The 18,648-nt window shown below is 47.8% G+C and overlaps 3 long non-coding RNA genes across 9 annotated transcripts; 2 read left to right on the top strand and 1 right to left on the bottom strand.

Moving 5' to 3' along the window:
- The first annotated feature begins 450 nt into the window (after positions 1-450).
- Positions 451-5,678, top strand: LOC117604115 (uncharacterized). Its single transcript, XR_013063028.1, has 7 exons — positions 451-764; positions 843-884; positions 1,051-1,084; positions 1,153-1,497; positions 1,565-2,260; positions 3,010-3,233; positions 3,358-5,678. It is a non-coding gene; the product is annotated as an uncharacterized LOC117604115 (long non-coding RNA).
- A 3,094-nt stretch (positions 5,679-8,772) lies between these two features.
- Positions 8,773-11,516, bottom strand: LOC117604114 (uncharacterized). 3 transcript variants are annotated; one of them, XR_004581373.2, is made up of 6 exons: positions 11,396-11,516; positions 10,905-11,321; positions 10,626-10,757; positions 10,041-10,540; positions 9,532-9,985; positions 8,773-9,449 (listed from the first exon to the last, which is right to left on the bottom strand). It is a non-coding gene; the product is annotated as an uncharacterized LOC117604114 (long non-coding RNA). The 3 variants fall into 3 exon arrangements; XR_004581374.2 differs by having other exon boundaries at positions 10,150-10,540; XR_004581372.2 differs by having other exon boundaries at positions 9,532-10,540.
- A 431-nt stretch (positions 11,517-11,947) lies between these two features.
- Positions 11,948-16,176, top strand: LOC117604112 (uncharacterized). 5 transcript variants are annotated; one of them, XR_004581370.2, is made up of 9 exons: positions 11,948-12,046; positions 12,157-12,386; positions 12,557-12,832; positions 12,914-12,995; positions 13,086-13,247; positions 13,352-13,541; positions 13,607-15,237; positions 15,324-15,489; positions 15,815-16,176. It is a non-coding gene; the product is annotated as an uncharacterized LOC117604112 (long non-coding RNA). The 5 variants fall into 5 exon arrangements; XR_004581369.2 differs by having other exon boundaries at positions 13,352-15,237; positions 15,324-15,485; XR_004581368.2 differs by having other exon boundaries at positions 13,352-15,237.
- Positions 16,177-18,648: the final 2,472 nt, after the last annotated feature.

Here is an 18,648-nt window from a genome sequence, read left to right as displayed (position 1 = left end):
ACGCGTGCAAGCCGATCGTTTCGTATCGGTTTGGACTCGCTCGGATGTCGTAGGTTTCGCTAGAGGCAGGTCAAGGCGTTGCGGGGATTAACTGTGCACGATCGTAAAGCACCCCTCGCGAATCCTCGCGCAAACCCATCCGACTTGTACCGCGGCAGCTTGTCTCCTCTTTGTTGGAGCCTTGTAACCGCGTCGTGTAGTCAAATTGAGCGATCACGCCCTTTCCTTTTCTTCTTTTTCTTCATCTTCTTCTTCTTCTTCTCGTTGCGACGATTTAACCGCAGATAGCTAGGAATTAACATGGAAATTAAGGCGACTCCGCTTACGCTAACAACACCGTTCTTTGCTTTGCTTTGCCGTCGATCAGAGTAGTAGTAAAGACATTAAATATTTAACTGTTCTCGTGTTCATGTATTTTTCTTCTTTCAGGCTGCAGAGCGGGAAATTGTTTGTCCGCGACCGATTCCAACGGTACATTGGAACCACTCGACAGAGAAAAAGAGAACGGACTCTTCCAACGTACGCACCACCCACCACGAAGTACTCGAGGAACGAGGATTGTTCGTCCTTCGAGAGGGGAATTCGGCGCTAAAGCCATCTTCTTCATCGCCTCCCTGTTTTCGTTTTCTTCCTACCTCTGTTGTTCTTTTTCTTCAGCGATCGCGCGCTCTCTCGGGACCGTCTAGCGGAAAAAGAAGGCGACCGAGGGATTTTTAGGGGCGTCGAGGCGACCGTGCGAAATCGACTTCACCGCGAAGATCACGGTAATATTGAATAATAATACGATATAATTTAATAACCGTGCCGCTGGATGATGCTTAATGACGATAATGCCCGAGCAGGACGGCCACCTAAGATCAGCAGGGAGGCAGATAAGTTTGCAGGTTGTTCCGCTTAATCGCGTGTTTATACGCGCTATAGATAAATATATCCTTTCTCTTGCACGTTGTAAGCTCAATTAACGAAATGTACGCTCTTCATTTCATGAACAACGATCATCGGTTACGGTGTTCGTTCGCGTTGGCCTTCGGGACGAACCTTGGAACAAAGGCACGGACAAAAGGGACCACCGAACGGGCAGCTTGTAGGTAATCTATAGATTAATTGTGGCCTTGACGGGGTATAAAGTTTAACTCGATATCAAACTTGCAGGCTGCACGCTGTTCCGCGGCTCTGAAGATAGACAATGGATCAGAGAGGCTGGTTATCCAATGCGGTCATATTAAGTAACCGCGAGGCTGGTTCATAATCGCGATCGTATCTGACCGTAAGATGTCCCAACTTATAGTCAGCGTATCTCGAGAATTTATGTCACAAGTTGCACGCTGATAGTTGGTCGGTTAATCCGACGAAAAACGAGCGAATTGTTAATCACTGACAAGGATTAGAAGATAGAAAAGCTGACGAGGAAGAAAGCAGCGCGATGCAAATAACAGGAATGTAGGACGGTTGGAATCGCTAGCGAGGTTCCAGGAGACGCAAGATTTATTGGGAATGGTGCGTTTAATTGCTTTAAACGATACTCATCTCCGCGACTGTAATCAGTGTTGCGTCATGGTTGCAGGTAATCAGCATGGTCTTTACGATTACCGCGAGGGTACTCGAGGTGCACGCAAAACCAGAGAAATCATCGACGTTCGTATAAAAGTACGACGAACAGGCTGTTCGATCGTGTCCCAGAGATCGCTCCCCGATGGATTTATATTGGCAGTCGATTAAATTTCTTCGAGCAATTTACATCGGCTGATTTATCCATCGTATCGGATCGGTCGTAAATAAGTGTAGCGTGTGGTGCGTGGTGCGCCTCGAGTATCACCGTTTACGACTGAATCGACAGAAAAAGACAGAAGTAAGGAAGTTGGCGAGAAAGAAAGGAGAAAACGGAGGAACCTGGGAAGCGGAGGTCCGAAAGAGTCGTAATTTCGCGGCGAATCGCGAGGGTGAGGACGATGGCTCGAAACGGAGAGGAACGGTGGACAAACCGTCGCTGGACTTTCGACCGCGCGACGCCACCGGGGAAGGAAGGAAGACGGGAGGAAGGGGGATGTGCCGGAGGAAAAAATATAAAAAAAAAGAAAAACGACCGGGTAAATAAAGATCGACCCGTCTCCCACGCCCGTGACCATTGTTATTATATATCCCGTGGGGTATTGTTCCCATGGGAAAACTGGACAGGCCCGTTCTACCACCTATAAGACACCGGCCAGCGAGAGAATATGCACGCACACAGGCTTTTTACTCGAGCCACGCCAGACTTCAGGTAACACACTCTCCTCTTTCGTCTCAGCGACGCGTGTGCTGCTCGCACGCGCGCGATCCGGCGAGCGTGTACCGTAGACACACGCACGAGACAGGCCGCACACTCGAGCGCAGATTTGAGATATTGTGGGGGGCGTTCACCTCGCATCTCGGTCCTCGTGGTTCACTCGTGTTAGCGTGCACACATACGGTCACCGTCTACGCTTGTATTTCGTCTCCTCTACGTTTCCGTGCAAGGCATTGCAACGGGTATCCCCGTGTGCTTGTATACGCTCCACGGTGTATATGGTCGCCTTACGTCGTTGAAACACGCGCGCACACATGGCTACGCCGTGTACGTACAGTCAACGGAGGTACTTCGGTGGATGCTTGAGGAACAGGGTGCGGCTCAACCCACCTCGCTTGACTTACCTACCCGTATTACCGTCTAGGTAGGTATATCCAGGCGCGAGCCACGCAGGATACTATGCCATATTTGCATCCGTGATCCAGGACACGTGTGTATCCGCGGGAGCGCGTGTGCGTTCTTTTTTTTTTGTCCTTTCTCTTCATTCCTCTTACCCTTTCGCATCTTCTTCCTTCGTTTACGTGGACCATTGCCTTCACCATGATGCACCACCGTGTCGTGATTTTCTCCGCGTCTCTTCTCCTCTTTCTCTTCTATCTCTCCCCACCTTCACTTCTTTTCGTTGATTTTTTTTTACCTTTGGTTTAGTCTCTCCTCATCTCATTGCCCTCTTCTCTTTCCAGCTTTCTTGCTACATCTTTTGCGATAGTATTCCTGGTGTCTCTGGTTCAAAGGGATGCATGCGGAGGATTATAAATCCCAAAGGAAGAATAGGGATATCGATACCGTGTCGTATGATCGCGAACGTACCGTGATGCAGAGTTCAACATTCGCCACCAGAGGGATCATCCAAGATACCAACTTTCTCGCAACTCCTCGCTCAATCATCCGCTCCTATAAAAGAAAGGTAATTCTAGTAAACGAATCCTTGCGCAGTTCTCATCATTTTTCCCTTACTCTCCACGTTTTCTTTTTCAGCGCAAAACATCGTACCACCGTAGAAAAAGAAATAATTTTGTCTGTTATCGCAGAAACTCGTCACAGTCTGGTCGATAATCAATAACGATGGGGACAGCGAGACTAGTCGGATGAACGAGTTGAATTCGCAAAGAAAAAATAAAGGAAGAAAGAAAAGCGCGTCGAAGCGAAGAACGGCGAGAACGGAGGAGCAGTGATTAACACCGTGGTCGATCCTGGAACGGCCTGGACGAAGATCGATGAGGATCAGAAAGGTGGCCGGAGCTGTGTATCACGGTAGCCGGCTCGTTATTCGAATTCCTGGGATTTCTCGACGTCGTCTGGAGTGGTCGGCACGCAAAGTCGCGTCTCCTCCTCTTTCTAGCTGGACTTACCGAACCGGATGGCACGATCACCGGGGTCCAGGACCGCGTAATTAATTGATATAATAATCGTGACGGACGAGTCTTAATTTCATCGTGAGACGCACGCGTCCGTACTTCGGTAGCCTCGTTTCTCTCTTTCTCGTTCAGCATCGGCGACTCGACGACGGCGTCGAAGACGTTGAAGACGACGAATCATCGACGTCCGCTAGGACAGTCTTGCCAATAAGTCTCTCTTCAAGGTTGCCATCGCTGGACTACCATAATCCGCCTCGTAGATTATTATCGGCGAAAGAAGAAACTTGCGACATACACCGGTCACGCTTGTTCTTCCCTCTTTCGTATCGCGTCGCCTCTCTCCGCTTCGCTATCCTCCTACTCTTATGCTCGTTTTTTCACCTCGCTCGAAGCACGGAATAATAAACCGTGCGCTGTGACCATTAACAAGAGGCTAGAGCTTATGGTCCGCATCGTCGGGTATATCTGTGTTTGATTTGCGTTTGCCAGGAGAACGTATAATTCCTTATCTTAATTGAGCCGATTAGCATACTGTTAGGGAGCGGAGAGGCTCGCTTTAGACGCTCGTTGCACGCAATTTCGACGTGCCTATACGAAAGCATCGCGTGCGTACGGGACCGAAACACAGGCGTCGCGCGGCTACTGGAATTTCGTTTCTCCAGGCTGCTTCGTCGTCCGCTCGATTAATCAAACGGGACGTTCCCAGTCGGAGGAGTATCCATTAGAAATTGATTCCCGTTTTCGATCGCCACTGAATTAATTTGTCGTTGTCCCATATAACTTTGGCGTTTCGTGCTTTCTCAAAATATCAACGGATAGGATTGCAACTTTATTAGAGAATTCTGAAAATTGTTTAGCGTCAGAGTATCGTGGATACAAAATCGTCAAAGAGCAAAGGATTAATTCGTTCATGGTTCCCGCTTGCGGTGTTCCTCTTTCTCTGAACGATTCATGGTGTCTCCGTCTAGCTAAGCGGAGCCGAAGACTTTCACCGCGGCGCTCGGTTGGTTCGTTCATTCATAAATTGATTATTAAAGGCTCGCCGGGGCCCGTTCGAACGCGAAAGATACGCGCGTACACGGTGGCACGAGCTACGATCGATCCCTCTCGCTTTTTCACCGCGTTCCCCGCACACGGTCGAAGATAAAATAATCAAAGCGACCGCGAAGAATCGCGAGCCTTTTAAAGGAAAAAAAAGCTTCCGCGACCGGCAGCCGGCTATTAATTTGTTCGCTGTAACGAGTACTTAGCCACGCGAACAAGAAGCATTCATCCTTTGGTTTTTCATCTCGCGTTCCGCTCGTATGTTTTCAGGTTTCTTTAGCAGGAGTAGCATGCTGTAGTTGTGTGTCACTGATATTATCCACATCAACGGACCAGGCTTTTTGGAATAAAAGTTGTTATGTGAAACGAATGGATTTTTTTTTTAAATTCTTTGGAAATGTAGGTAACGTAATACACTTAATTTTTTGTTTCCTTATTTTTTATTTTCTTTCATAAGTTCACATTTTACATAGATAAGAAGAAACATTAAAAATCGAGGTCGCCAAGATATCACAATGTCCTTGTAAGGTTGATCTCCAGTATCCAAGCAGATATCTCTTGGCTCCAATTAGTACTATGTCACCGCTTATCGGGCACAACATTGCTTTCAGTGTTGGTCCCATCGCAGTGCGTTACCGCACGGCCGAAAAACTACCACGTCCGGTCTCCAATTTCGATCGACTTTATCCCAGGCCGTCGATCTCGCATATTTATGTCCACCGATCCGTCCAAGCGATCCAGGATCCTCGAGGCCGGCTTATCACGGACCGACGAAACTCCCAGCAGGAAAGGTACACTTCGCAAAGGACGCGAAGGGTAGAGAGAAGGAATACGCGAGTAAATTCAACGGAGGCGCATAAAGACGCGACGAAATACGAGCGAGAAGGCTTGGTGCCGATACCTCGTCGAAGCAGAAGGGATGTGGCGGTGGTAACGGAGAAGGTGAACCAGCAAGAAGAAGAAGAAGAAGAATAAGAAGGTATCCAACAAAGAAGGAAAAGAAGAAAGAGGAAAAGGAAGACAGCAGGGGAGAGATCTACTGCAAGGGCGCGGCGAGGGCCCGAGATGGAAAAGAAGGAAGAAAAGAGGTGTGGCACGAACCTCTCTCCAGCATTGTCCGCCTGTACAGCTCGCGCACGCCGAGACTGGTCCACGCACCATCCGAATCTATCTACATACGGCATACCATACGCGCTCACGCATAGGAAAAGAAGTCTCCTCGGGGCTGTGTGGTGCTGCTCGTATGAGCGTGTCCTCTCTCTCTCTCTCTCTCTCTCTCTTTCTTTTCTCTCTTCAAGTATGTCCTCGTCCTATGTGTGTTATTATACAGCCTCTATATGCGTGTAAGAGAGGACACGTGTGATAGTACGCGGTTAACTCGACGACCGCAACACAGCCGCACGAGACAGACCCGACCGGTATTCAAAGTCAGAACGACCTGGCGGGGCAAGAGGGTGAAGAAACAGGCAGAAGGGTGGAGGAGAGAGGACTGGTAGAGAGGGAGCAGGCACGAGCCTAACTGCAACCAGCGTCCCACGCGCTTGGACCAACATTTAGTAGACTCTGTCTCTTGCCTTCTCTCTTCCATTTACCGATTCTTCGCTACGATTGACGTTGTTTCCTCTCTTTCTCTCTCTCTCTTTGATGCCCGATCCCTCGGTGTACGCGCGTACACTACGAGACGTACGTACACGGTGGACCATTAGATGCGAGTACGCTGCTTAAGATCGTCTTCTTCCTCTGCGTCCCGACGCGACGCGTCTCGATCCATGTTCTTTCTTCTTTACGCGGACCATCTATCTCGTTCTCTGTCGAACTAGCGCGGCCGCAAGAGAACGATTCCTTTTGGTCGTAAAGAGTGGCAGCGTTCCCTATGGAACGGCCGGTAAGAAAGTCGAAAATTTGTGTCGAGATTACGTGTTTCGGACCGTTAAGCGACCCCTTGCGCACGTGGACACTCGTCGAGCACGCGGCGGTGTCCCCGCATCGCTATGGAATTAGATACACGCTGGCTATTAACTAAGCTGGATCGATGTCTCTCGAGGTTGGATCGCTTTACCCACCGTCCATCGTTGTAATTACACTTTCCCGTGGCGATTCGCATTTTCATGGTAATCATGGTCGTCGCGTCAGCCATGTACGTGTGTAATGTCTTTCGAGCTAGAACGATTCCCTTTCGAACGAGCGAATAGTCCGACCTCGAATCGCAAACGCTTAACCCAGTAACGCGGATGCAATTGCCCCGTTCCTCCCGTAGGGCAGATTCGAGAATCCCTCTGGTCATCGTCGCTTCGTGCATCTCGCGTTAGCGCGTTAGATCGAATTAGAGCTACGTTCGAAGCGTTCCAATGACCCTGGCTAATTGTTCCGGAGAGGTCGAGACAAGAAAGTCGAAACGCTCGGGACGACGCTAGTTGTTCGCGCGTACATCGTCTCGTCGTGGCTCTCTCTCGCCATTTGTTCAGCTAGCTGGTCGTACGAGGATGTCCGCTATATAACGTCGAGAAAATTAATGGTCGTCGTTATTCGACTCGTTCTCGAGGCACGGCGAGGATGCCTGGATCAATGGCGGAACAACGAAGCTGTAACGTATAGGCTTTGGGAACTGAGCGTGCCGAATTTTATTTCTCCGGAATGATGTATTACGCGCGGCACAAACGGGCTCGCGTTGACGTATCGGTGACGAGATGTTGGAAGAAGCACGGTTACGACTGTGCGTGTCTCGTCGAGGATGTACGCTTTAAAGTGGACACTGGAAAAGGGGCTTCCTGTCCGCTAAGACACCAGTTATACAGTCAATCGTCTGCTGTGCGTTTAAGCACCGTGTTTGCTGCCTCTAATTGATGCTACTTACGAATTAGGTGGTACTCGCTAAATACCCTCTGAAATCATAAGTCATTTTCGATTTTCGACGCGCAACGGGGCGCGAGGATTCTTATTAAAAACGTAACCTTTCGGCGGCCGTCGGAGCGTACGTACATCTCACTTTCCCACACGATTGCTCGGTGGAACCGCAGTTTCGTGAAACAAGATCCGGAGTGTAAATCACGGTCGATCGTCTCCCTCTTACGAGATCGCTTTCCCGTATGCTCGAAACTCGAGGCGGATTACGATTTCGATCGAAACGACGACGAGGATGAGGACGAGGACGAGGACGAGGACGAGGACGAGGACGACGACGACGTCGACAAGGGAGTCTTGCGTAGCCGAAAAAATAAAAAGAACTTGTCGAGGTCTGACGCGATAAGGAACCGAGAGGGACGCAGAGGGTTACGGTGGAGGAGGATATAATGGCCAGAACGAAATCGTATTAGGGCACGAGGGAACGTTCACTCGGCTTTTTATCGAGCCGGATACACCTCGTTTCTGTCTGTTCGTTACACCAATACACAACCATGAGCCGGGATATTAGGTAGGCCCGATTTTTGGTACGACCACCCTGCATGCCGGGGGTGATTTACAAGCACCTTGGTAAACTTGTGGTTAGAGGACCGTCGAACAGGTTATTCTACGGGAAAACCCTTTCTGAATGGACGCTGGTAATGTACTCGACTCTTTTAAACTACCATTTTAATATTTCAAAGATTTATAGAAAACCTTGGGGGATCCTACCGAACCCGTGGCGTTTCCTCGGTTCAACTTAACTCGAAGCGATTCATTCGTTTAAATTAAGCTGAAGTTACGGTGTTTTATCGAGAAGGATCTCTGTTACGATCGTTAAAAGGTTTTTTGTCCAGAGAGTCAGGCGGGATATTCATTAAAATCGCAGACAACAGCGCGATGGAACAGCTGTGCTATGTTTTGCGTTCCCACAAGATGCGTACGGGAGGTCGATTATTGTAACACAAGGTCGATTTAATTGCGCTAGATCAAAGACATCGAGTAAGTAGTTTATCGTGCGCGTTCATCGGAGATCGAAACACCATGACTTTGGTAATAAACTCAGATACGATGTCTGGTTTTTAATTCAGTGACTAACGCTATTTGACAAACCTTCGCGCATCAGAAACTTTTATTCCAGAGATATTAACATTACTTGATATCTTTCTGAATAGAAGATTATATTACAAATTACTTTGAACGTAACTTAGGTTGTCTAATGTAACAAATTGAACGTCAGAACTTGTTCAGACGGCTTCAAGCGTTAAAAATCGAACGGGTAAACAGGAAAACTATCCCGACGAGAAAAAAGAAACCGAGTTTGCGTTCTCCATTCCAGACGTAAGGACGACATCGTCGATGAAGGAAGTACGTGGACCATTAGCGAGGCATGATTAAACGGAACATGTAATGGTGTAATACGCACTACATTAACTCGTGGCGGTATCCCGCAAGAGGTGGTTCAGTTGGATTCCATTGCGGTCGGTCAACGTGGTCGTTGAGGCGGCTGAATGAACCGGCAGTGAATTAAAACGTTGATTCGCCGCGTGTACATACGATTGGCCATGGAATTCGTCACCTCGAACGATCGCCTCCTCGAAATCCCATTCACGAACATTCGTGCACGCGTTAGAATTCCTCAATTTACATATGTACCATCTATACAATTCTATTATCTTCATTTTATCGATCGTTTCATTAAAAACTTCTTCTCCTACTTATATACGATTAGCCATGGAATGTGTCGCCTGGTGTGATCTTTATCTCGTAAACGTCGTTTACAAACACAATTCTGCTTGTTCCAGGCGCTGTGATGCTCTTTAACTCGCTGGTGAAGTTCCCTGGAAAGAATGCACGCTTAATTGTACGATATCCCGTGAAGAGGTAGGAAGAGGAGAAAGTAACGCGTTAAGAGCGGCTTACACGGAATTGAAAAGAGATAAGCGATGGTCACGCGTCAGGGTGTTCCAGACGATAGCTACATCACTGGATGATCCAACAAGCACAAGGAACATCGTTGGTAGCCAGCGTACAGCTCTGAATTGAGCAATTTTCTCCAGGCGATATCCGTCACAATATGCTTGATACGTGAATAGGAGATCCCGGGTCCGCAACGCTCACAAATCAATCTTAAACGCGAGAATGTACCACCGCTTTGTTGTCGATCGCGAAACGCTCAGAATGCTGTCCCGCGTGTTTCATTGTGGCGGATCCGTGGTGGCTGCTGGCCAGCTCGTTTCGCGGTTTTGCTCGTGTACGAGTAGCACACGCACGTGTCGAGGGAACAATAAACGATCGCCTTTCTAAGGTCGCCAGTCGTGGTGCACTCTGTTATACCGGCATGGCACCGTGCGCACTTTTCTCTCCGGCCACGGATCTACATGAAACATAATAGGGGAGTAACGGCACGGGTTAGATCGACTTATTATTACTTGGAGTCGCTTTGACGGGTATCAACGGTGCGACAGACAGATCGTGGAACACGGGAAAGGCATTTGAAAGCTTGCCCCTATAGGGGATATCTCGTTAGGGGCCACCTACCGAACGACGCTTTTTTCCCCCCGCCTCGCGTATTCTTTTCCACCGCTTTCCTTCTATCGCGTTATCGTGCGCTTTATGTCGCGGCATTAACAGAGCGATTCGTGAAACCGATCGTTTATAGACCGGTTGAACAGAGGATGAAAGGGTAAAGTATGGCGCGGGCAAGGAATTTACACGAAGGAAATGCCGCGCAATAAAACGCGCGATGTCACGTGACGCAATCTGCGAGCTGTAGCCAGTGCGCGAAGAATTGCGCCGGTCAACCGAGGACGGAGGAAAATAGGCTGAATATGCGACAAGGAGGCTACAGCGGAATTTGAAATAGGACGAGTTTTCTTTGTAACCACGGATTCTCCTATATTGAAACTTCATTGACGATACGGCAGTTGAGCTGTAAGAAAAAGATAGAGATGATAACATGTTGCGTTTCATCCGAGACCCGCATATGAATTCTTCTATTAGACTTACAGTCTTACCTTAGAGGTTCTAGATGCAGGATGCGGCGTGAATCGATCGCCACGATATTTCAGCTGGTTCTGAAGGTATTATTTGTGGTACGAACGTCTCCTCTAGGAACTAGTCGAATTGAGTATTATAATCCAAAGTACCTATGCAATAAAAATTCGAAGGTAATTTATTTATTTTCAACTTTCCATTATTTAATATTCTACGGTGTTCGCTGTACTACACGGCGCGTTGGATTTAATACCAAGTACGTAAAGGGAGAGCATAATAAAGTACTAAAACAGATCTACATCTATTTTCCTAGCCAGGAACGGCGGACGAGCGCTGGTACGGATGCAATTGAGAAAACAGACGATTCCCATGGAGAAGAAGGTTCGCCAAAACGAACAGCGAGGCGATTAGAATTACAGGCTTAATCTTGGCCGATCTGCAAGCCTGTCGCCGAATACGGTAGGAGGTGAATAAGACGGGTATACACATTCGTCACTCAGCAAGCGTCCCGCGGTATAACTCGTAGGCCCGACCCTCTCGGTCCCTCCCAAGTCACCGGTCTCCCTCCTGGCTTCGGATCGAGCACGGAAGCCCAAATAAGGGGAAATGTACGGCGAATTAAGGTGCCCCTCCACTGTTTCACTTCGCTAGAGGCGCCGGCTTCATCCTCGGTCACGAGGCGCCCCAACAATCGGTAGAAATTCATCTCCTGATAACTGGAAATTAGGGATAACAATTGGTCAGCTCGATATTACAGAGAATGCGATTAAAAGATATTCTATTGTTTTACCCTTTCGTTCTTTTGAACTGATATAAATCGCATTGGAGATTAATAAATGCACAGGAACTACGCTTCAAATACAAAAATTGCTAGTAAACAATGACTGACTAAGATTCACCGGGGACATAGTTAATCGCCGAAGAAAAATCGATGGCGCGAGATCTCGATGGAAAAAAAGTGGCGCCCACGCGAAGTGATCGGTCGAAGATCTCGGCGATCTCTCGAAACAGCCACGTCTCGAATATACTCCTCGATGGGAGGAGCTGTTCGGTCGCAGATTTTAATGGCGGATTTTTGCGACTCGCCAATCGCACTCGACAAGAGACACCGTCCTCCGTTCCCGGTTCGTGATTCAACGATTCGACGATTTCACTGCGAGAGAGGAGAGATATACATCGCGGCGAGTTACGTGATTTGATTTGAGGAGAGCTCCTCGAAGCGAGCGCGCGTGGGACACGCGCTCTGCCTTGTCGCGTGCCTCGCCACGTTCACGGCGGTTCTCAACTTGAACATCGATTATCGAGATGCTTCGATCGATCGAGATAATCGCGCGGGAAACCACCCCGCCATTAGCGGTGGTTTCATTAAATTCGAAGAGTAATCATATCCTCAACAATCGTGAAACTTATCTTCTATATCAAAATGATTCCAGTCCGACAGGTACCAATATTAAAATAAATATTTCAATATTCATATATTCGATGCATATGCAAAAGGGGTTCGCGTTTGAACCCCGTAATTCGATGATACATTCGCGTTCGATTTTGTAGGTTATGTTCGGCGTCGTTAGATTACCTCTCGTTATGCAGCCGGAACATTTGAAACATCCGACGTCTGAAAGTATAGATCTAACGGAACAAAACATAGCAGGAAATTTTCTAGAGTCTGGGACGTAATACGAGAGTCCTCTTACCGTTTCGACACTCGAGTGATATCATCGCCCGCAGGAGCGGATTCAGTCATTTGTGGCAGCCTGCGTTCGTCTCCTTCTCGACACTGTGTAAGTGGTACGATTGTAAATTGCAAATCATCTAACGTTACGATGACCGAAAATAATCGTTGCCGTGAAAGACGAGGTTAAAAAGAATGATTTCACGATTGCTTCGATCGTTACGTTAACACGTGGCCATTTGCATTACTGCCACTCAAGATCGTATATTACATTAACAGGATCGATTTACGAGATACAGAGGAGTCGTTCGAAAGGAAATCCTTTAATTATATTCAACGTACGGGTCCAGTTGGGAAATTTTCACTTAGCCTTTAGGCATCGTAAATACGCTTCCTGATTTGATGTTGAAAAAAAGGATTGATCCAGAAGAGGTCGATTGTCCGCCGGTATCCAGTTTATAAAGTAGCTCCGTGGAGCGTATAGAACCTAATAGCATAGGAATCAGGATAACATAGGTAGGCTCGGATGCTTACCGTCGGAGAACAAGGAGAAAGGTACGCGAATAAATTGTCTATGCCGTTTACAACCGAGTCTGGCTTGAGAACAGCCTAATTACCGCGTAACGTGTTCGATAGCCTGCGACAAATTGGACACGCATGATGTTTTCATTTTCGTGTAACCACCCGATCAACCAAAGAGATCCGGAATACACTAAACGTACATATTTTGACTGTATTTTAATTAGAAAATGTATACGAGCGCATTCGGTGCTCCTCCTCAACTTGATTTGCCTCGTTTCTGCTCAAGGTCTCACGTGCAGCCATGTTACCATTCCGAATACTCTGAAAATGTAAATGTAACAATTGAGACACGGACTAACAATTGAGTTCAATTTGCACGAGTCGTCTGCGAACGATGCTGACCACGTGGACGGTCAGGGGAATTTTGCAAGATCTTGAATTAATATAGGTTAGTGATGGGTAATTAGAGGCGACGATGGAGACGGCGTAATATCGTAAATTATATTTAAGGCCCCTAACTGGTGCGTGTTAAATGGCCGCGTAACGTTTCAGTTTACTTATCAGGAAGCGATTAACGACACAGTGCACCGGTTATAAATATTCAAGATTACGAAAGCGGCTATGTGTAAAAACAGCACTGAAAGGAAAATCTACGGTTACAGGACGGCTGCACTATTTCCTAATGATCCTGTCCGAACGTTAGGCCGTTGAAGATTTTATCTTTACTGATACTGTTTTACTAGTTATGTCATCAACTTATTAAGCGGCAAATAGACGAATTTTAATTTCTTGTCTCCTGATAACCAGGAAAGCTCGAAGAATGAATGTTAATGCGGGAAAGAAGGTTTCTCAGTCGGTGGAAGCGTGTAAACTTCATGTGTGAAAAAGCACAACCACAACGATCGAAATTCTCTAGATAGAATAAAATTTTTCAAACGCTTAACACGATATAGAATGAAATGAAAAGTGATTTCGAAACGTTACGCTGTAAACGTAGCCCGTCTACGCCACTACCGTTTGACACTCCCAGTTTCTAATCTCGTCTAATCTTCGAAGATATACCTGCACGCACAGTCGCTCATCCTACCGGTTGATTTAAGAGGAAACACTGAATCGATCGAAATGAAGCGAATCGATTCACTACGGGCACCATTAACTATTGCGAAGAAAGGTTACGCGTAACGCGCAACTTCGACGTCGATTAAGTATTTTGCTCGGTTCGAAGTAAGTTTCATGGACGCTCATTAAAGAAGCAGATTATCAACCTAACGTTTAAGCGTTTCCGGAAAAAGTAATCCTTCCCCGTATTTGCGTAAACCGTGCGACCGTGGGTGGGGTTGTCGAAACCGCGTGTTACCGCTAAAACACCGGTTACCCTTATTGTCATCCCACCGCGTGAAATTATCTCCCCACGTGCGCGATTCGTCTCACTGTCGGCCGTTTTTACCTTTAATTACTATTCGTTACGATATATCCGGCCATTAGGTGTATAAAATCGACTAAGAACGAAATAACAGAGTAGAGGTACACGGTAGGCGCTAAACGATCGCGAATTAGTTGCGTCAGAGATCTTTTCGCGGTTTAAATCCACGACGAAAGGGTTGACGAAAGGGTTAACGATGGCAAACGGTCACGGTCTCTTCCCGATAACCACACGATTTATCGTGGATTTTACGCGCGCAACGGGCCAGAGGGATTTTTAAGCGTAAACCCGGAACGTATAATGTTATTACAATCGTTTGTCGAGCCGTGTGAGCGTACGCAACGTACTCTATTCCGCATTATCCAAAGCCATTGTTCCGCGCGGCAATCGGGCATCGTGGGATCAGCGAATCATCCGTTCGCCGATGATTTCTATCCACGGAAGTACACGATCGACGTTGTACGGATATTTTTCCCGTAAAGACTTTATATTCGAGCTCTGTTGCTCGACGATTACGTGGCAAACAGCGGGGTTGGCCGGGTCGAAATGAAGAAAGGGTCGCCGCTGAAAAGTGGGAGGGAATTGATAGTTGGTAATCTGGTAACGAGTATATCGGAGTCGCCTATCCCCCGACATAATTGGACATTAACGAGGGCTCCTGATGTAATGCGTTTCGCTTCATTTAATTTTACTGGATCGGTTATCGCGGGAGGAGAACTTGCGCCGAGAGGGCCCCCCAAGAACACCTGGATCATCTGTTAACTCTGAAGGAAAGGTTCTATCCAACGTTATTAAAGAAGACTTGTTATTTATTTATATATTTATTCGTATGTACACGGATAAAATAATCCTTTGGTATACAATGATGAACGTATAGCATTAGCTCAAAAGAAGAATGATGGATCTGCTAAAATTGTATAATGGGTTGCCAAAAAACCAAAGGGTTGACAAAAGCTTGGGGTCTTGCGTGGCAAATTTCGACTTGTCACACTGAAATTTTATACAATGGAACATGGTTAGTAATGGTTTATCCCCTGTCTTTGATATTTCTAAGTTTAAAACAAATCTAGTACATTATCTTTACTCTTTTATTGATTCCAGTTACAGCTGTCTACGTACTACGTTTAGGAGCCAGCTCTAAAATATTGTGCCGAAGTTTCCTTGCATTCCATTGAATTAGTAAATGCTATAAAAGTCTAGAGACAGTGCAAGCGTTAGGATCGAGCCACCATGGTCCACATTCAAAACTCTTGGCTCGAATGTGTAGGTAATTCTCTTCTCCCTTCTCTCTGTCCGACGTTGCCGCGGTCGAGTCGCGCTTAACCGAAAACCAGGTGTCTTCCGTGGCCGGCGCGCGTACTGTAACTCGTTCTCCACCCACCCGGCGGACGGGGCGAGGTAAGCAACGGTCCTGGAACCTGTTCCGAACCGTTTGAGAGTCTCTGCCCTACCTTGTCCCGTCGTCCATCCACCTTCGTCCCCTCTTGCTACGACGACTCCCTTTCCCCTTGCTGCCACCGCCCCTTTTCAGCCTCTTCTTTATTCTCTTCCTCTGATTGAAAATTTTAACCGTCTTTCTCTCGTTCACGCAGGGATTCACGTTCTCCAGGCGGCGTAATATCACGCACATCATCGTCACGGAGATGTGTACGCGTGCTCGACTGGAATCGAGGGACGAAGACCTTCGTTGAACGAGGAGAGGTCGCGAGGCAGGACGTTGAACAGACAGAGACGCATACAGACAGGAGAGATGAGCGAGAGAGAATCAAGGGAGAAACAGGAATGGAAGGAAAGAAGAATGAACAATCGAGGGAAAAAGAGAAGATTGTAAAGAAGAGGAGGAAGAGGAGGAGAGAAGCGTGCAGGAAAGCAGCGGGGAGGGGAGAAGGCGCTGGCAATCAGGGCGAATGGGGTACGGCACACGCCACACGCCATCATAATGGAATAATGAGGCAAAGACGATAGCAATCGCGCAGAGGCTCCTTTTCCGCGCGACACACGTCCGTGTCTTGGCGCGTTGATGCGCGCACGAGCTCTGGAACGTCGTGGACGAATTGAGCGAATCAGAGCCACATCCGATGAGGTCACTTCGACTCGGCTGCAGGACCGCGATGCCTCTCGGACTCTCTCTCCGGTGCCTTGTCCCGTTTCTGTTCGCCTTCTTTCTTCGTTGCTCCGTTACATCGTTCCGTCTCTTCATCCTCTGTTATTCCCTCTGCTGTTTTTTTTTTCTCCTTGTCTTTCTAGCGCCCGTTTGCCGTTCACACGAGATATTTGGAGTTGCTTTATTTCATCGCGATAAGATCGTTACGGGGAAACTGAAATTGGACGTAAAAAGCCGACTTGTACGCCGAGACGAGGTAAGGAAGGAAGATTGAAGATTCAGATACTCGTCCACGTATAATGTCGTCGCCGTAGCGTAATGAAGAGATTTCTAATGACCGTGATAACGACCAACCAAACGATAACGACTGTCGCGAGCGCTACGAGGCTACAGGAGGATCGTTGGAGCGCAAAGTGGTGGAAACTCGAAGGAAGACGGCGCGAGGAGAGGTAACAGAAGAAGAAGCGAAGAAGCCGTGGCACGTGACCCCGAGACCGGCAGAGTCAACTCGCTCAAGTAGCCGGGCCCTGCCCTTTGACCCAACCGACAATTTCGAATTATGTCTCTCCGAGAGAACGGATATACTCCCGTCAGAGACGACAGAGAGGTGCCTTTTACTTGGCCGCTCTTCCCGTGCTTCTCTAGATGAAACAAAATTTTGATATTCTCTTCAAAGTATGTGTTTCACAACGTAGAAACTGTAAAAGATATCGCATCAACGACCATGAACGAAATTTTCTCACAATTGCAGCCTCTATATCTCCCAGTAAGCCTCGAGTCTAAAACCGAAACGTTAGATGCTGGTTAGAGGATCGACGATCCCGTGGCTCGTGCCAGGCAAGACGGAGAATCCCTGGAGTCCGCGATATGCGCAGTTGTTCTTCCCTGAGGAAGACAAATGATCCACTCGGACGCGAGACAGTTAGCGTATCTGCGGGGAGGCTTCAGCATGGACCACGAAGAAGAAGAAGAAGAAGAAGAAGAAGAAGAAGAGGAGGAAGAAGAAGAAGAAGAAGAAGAAGCAGAAGAAGAGGAGGAGAAGATGCGTTCCTCTGTTGTCCAGGGATCAGCACGGCAAATGTGCGCGCGCCTTCGGGCAGGCGGACTCGCTTGATCCCGTGCCATTACGATATTAATGTAATGCCGCTAAAAAGGTGTGTTTGCTTGGTTAGGAGGAGGGAGAGGTGAGTCGAGGCGAGGATCGAGCCCACGTAGGATAGTCTGGCCAGATATGGCGTGTGCCTGTGCCGCGGCCACCACCACGGTTATCGTCGTCGCCACCATCGCCGTCATCGTCATCATCCTCTTGGTCGTTCCACGTCTGACTTCCCTCTTGGCGATTTAAGGAGAACGATTAGAACGATCGAACGTCCGCGGTTACATTCTTCCTGAATTAATTTTATTTTTTTTCTCACCTCTGATTCGAGTCTGTCTCGTCTGGTCTCATCGGCCCGACGATGTTCTCGATGATCTTGTATCGAAGTTGCGACTATTGTTCACGCGTTGTTTCTCGCACGATCACGCGGCGAACAACGCCGTGAGTCTTTTGTTCCTTTGAAAATTGTACGAACGCCCGAGGGTACACCGGTTAATGGAGAACTCGTACGAGATGAGGGGAAAGGGTTCTCGGCGAGTAATCGAAGACCGAGAAATTATAGTGTCGGATATCTCGCGTTGCTCGCGACTCGTGGAAATCATTATCGTTAAATTTATGATTCTTTAAACGGTCGATCAGGTGAGACAGGACACGGTTACGGGGTCCTTTCCTCTGGACGGTACATCGGTCGAGAGGTCCGTTTTCGTCGTCGACGCACACGCGATCCTTCCTCGATCCTGTTCCCCACGTTTCAGCCCCACCTGATATATGTATATGCCCTCTTCTTCTACGTTCAAGTATCCGACTGCTTTTATCTCTCTTTCTTTTCTTTCAGTCATGGCCAGTTGCGACCTCGTATCTTTATTCGGTCATGCAGCGAACGAGAGCGGCAGGCAAACGAGGATATATTCGCTTCGGACTCGAGCGGCGATCGCGAGCCCGACGCCGACGCCAGCCGTCGCTGAGAGTTCCAGAGGGAAAGTTGCAACCCTTTTTTAGCTAGAGGGTATACACGTTGGAATAGTCGTTTTGACGTAATTGCAAAAACTGGACTGACCTGTTTCGATACCTCTATGCTCGCTGGAGGACATCTTCTGCCGGTCTTATCTTTCGAGCATCGCGTGCAATTCTCTGTCGTGCGATGATAAAATTGTCGCGTCGCGGGCTGAGATTAAAATCAAAATACATCGGATGTTGTTTTCAGGTAACGTTTTATTTCTTCTTTG

Source organism: Osmia lignaria, chromosome 11 (genome assembly GCF_051020975.1).
Source record: "Osmia lignaria lignaria isolate PbOS001 chromosome 11, iyOsmLign1, whole genome shotgun sequence".
NCBI classification, from domain to species: Eukaryota; Metazoa; Arthropoda; class Insecta; order Hymenoptera; family Megachilidae; genus Osmia; species Osmia lignaria.
The sequence above is the reverse complement of the archived record's forward strand: the minus strand, read 5'-3'. Positions and strand labels throughout refer to the sequence as shown.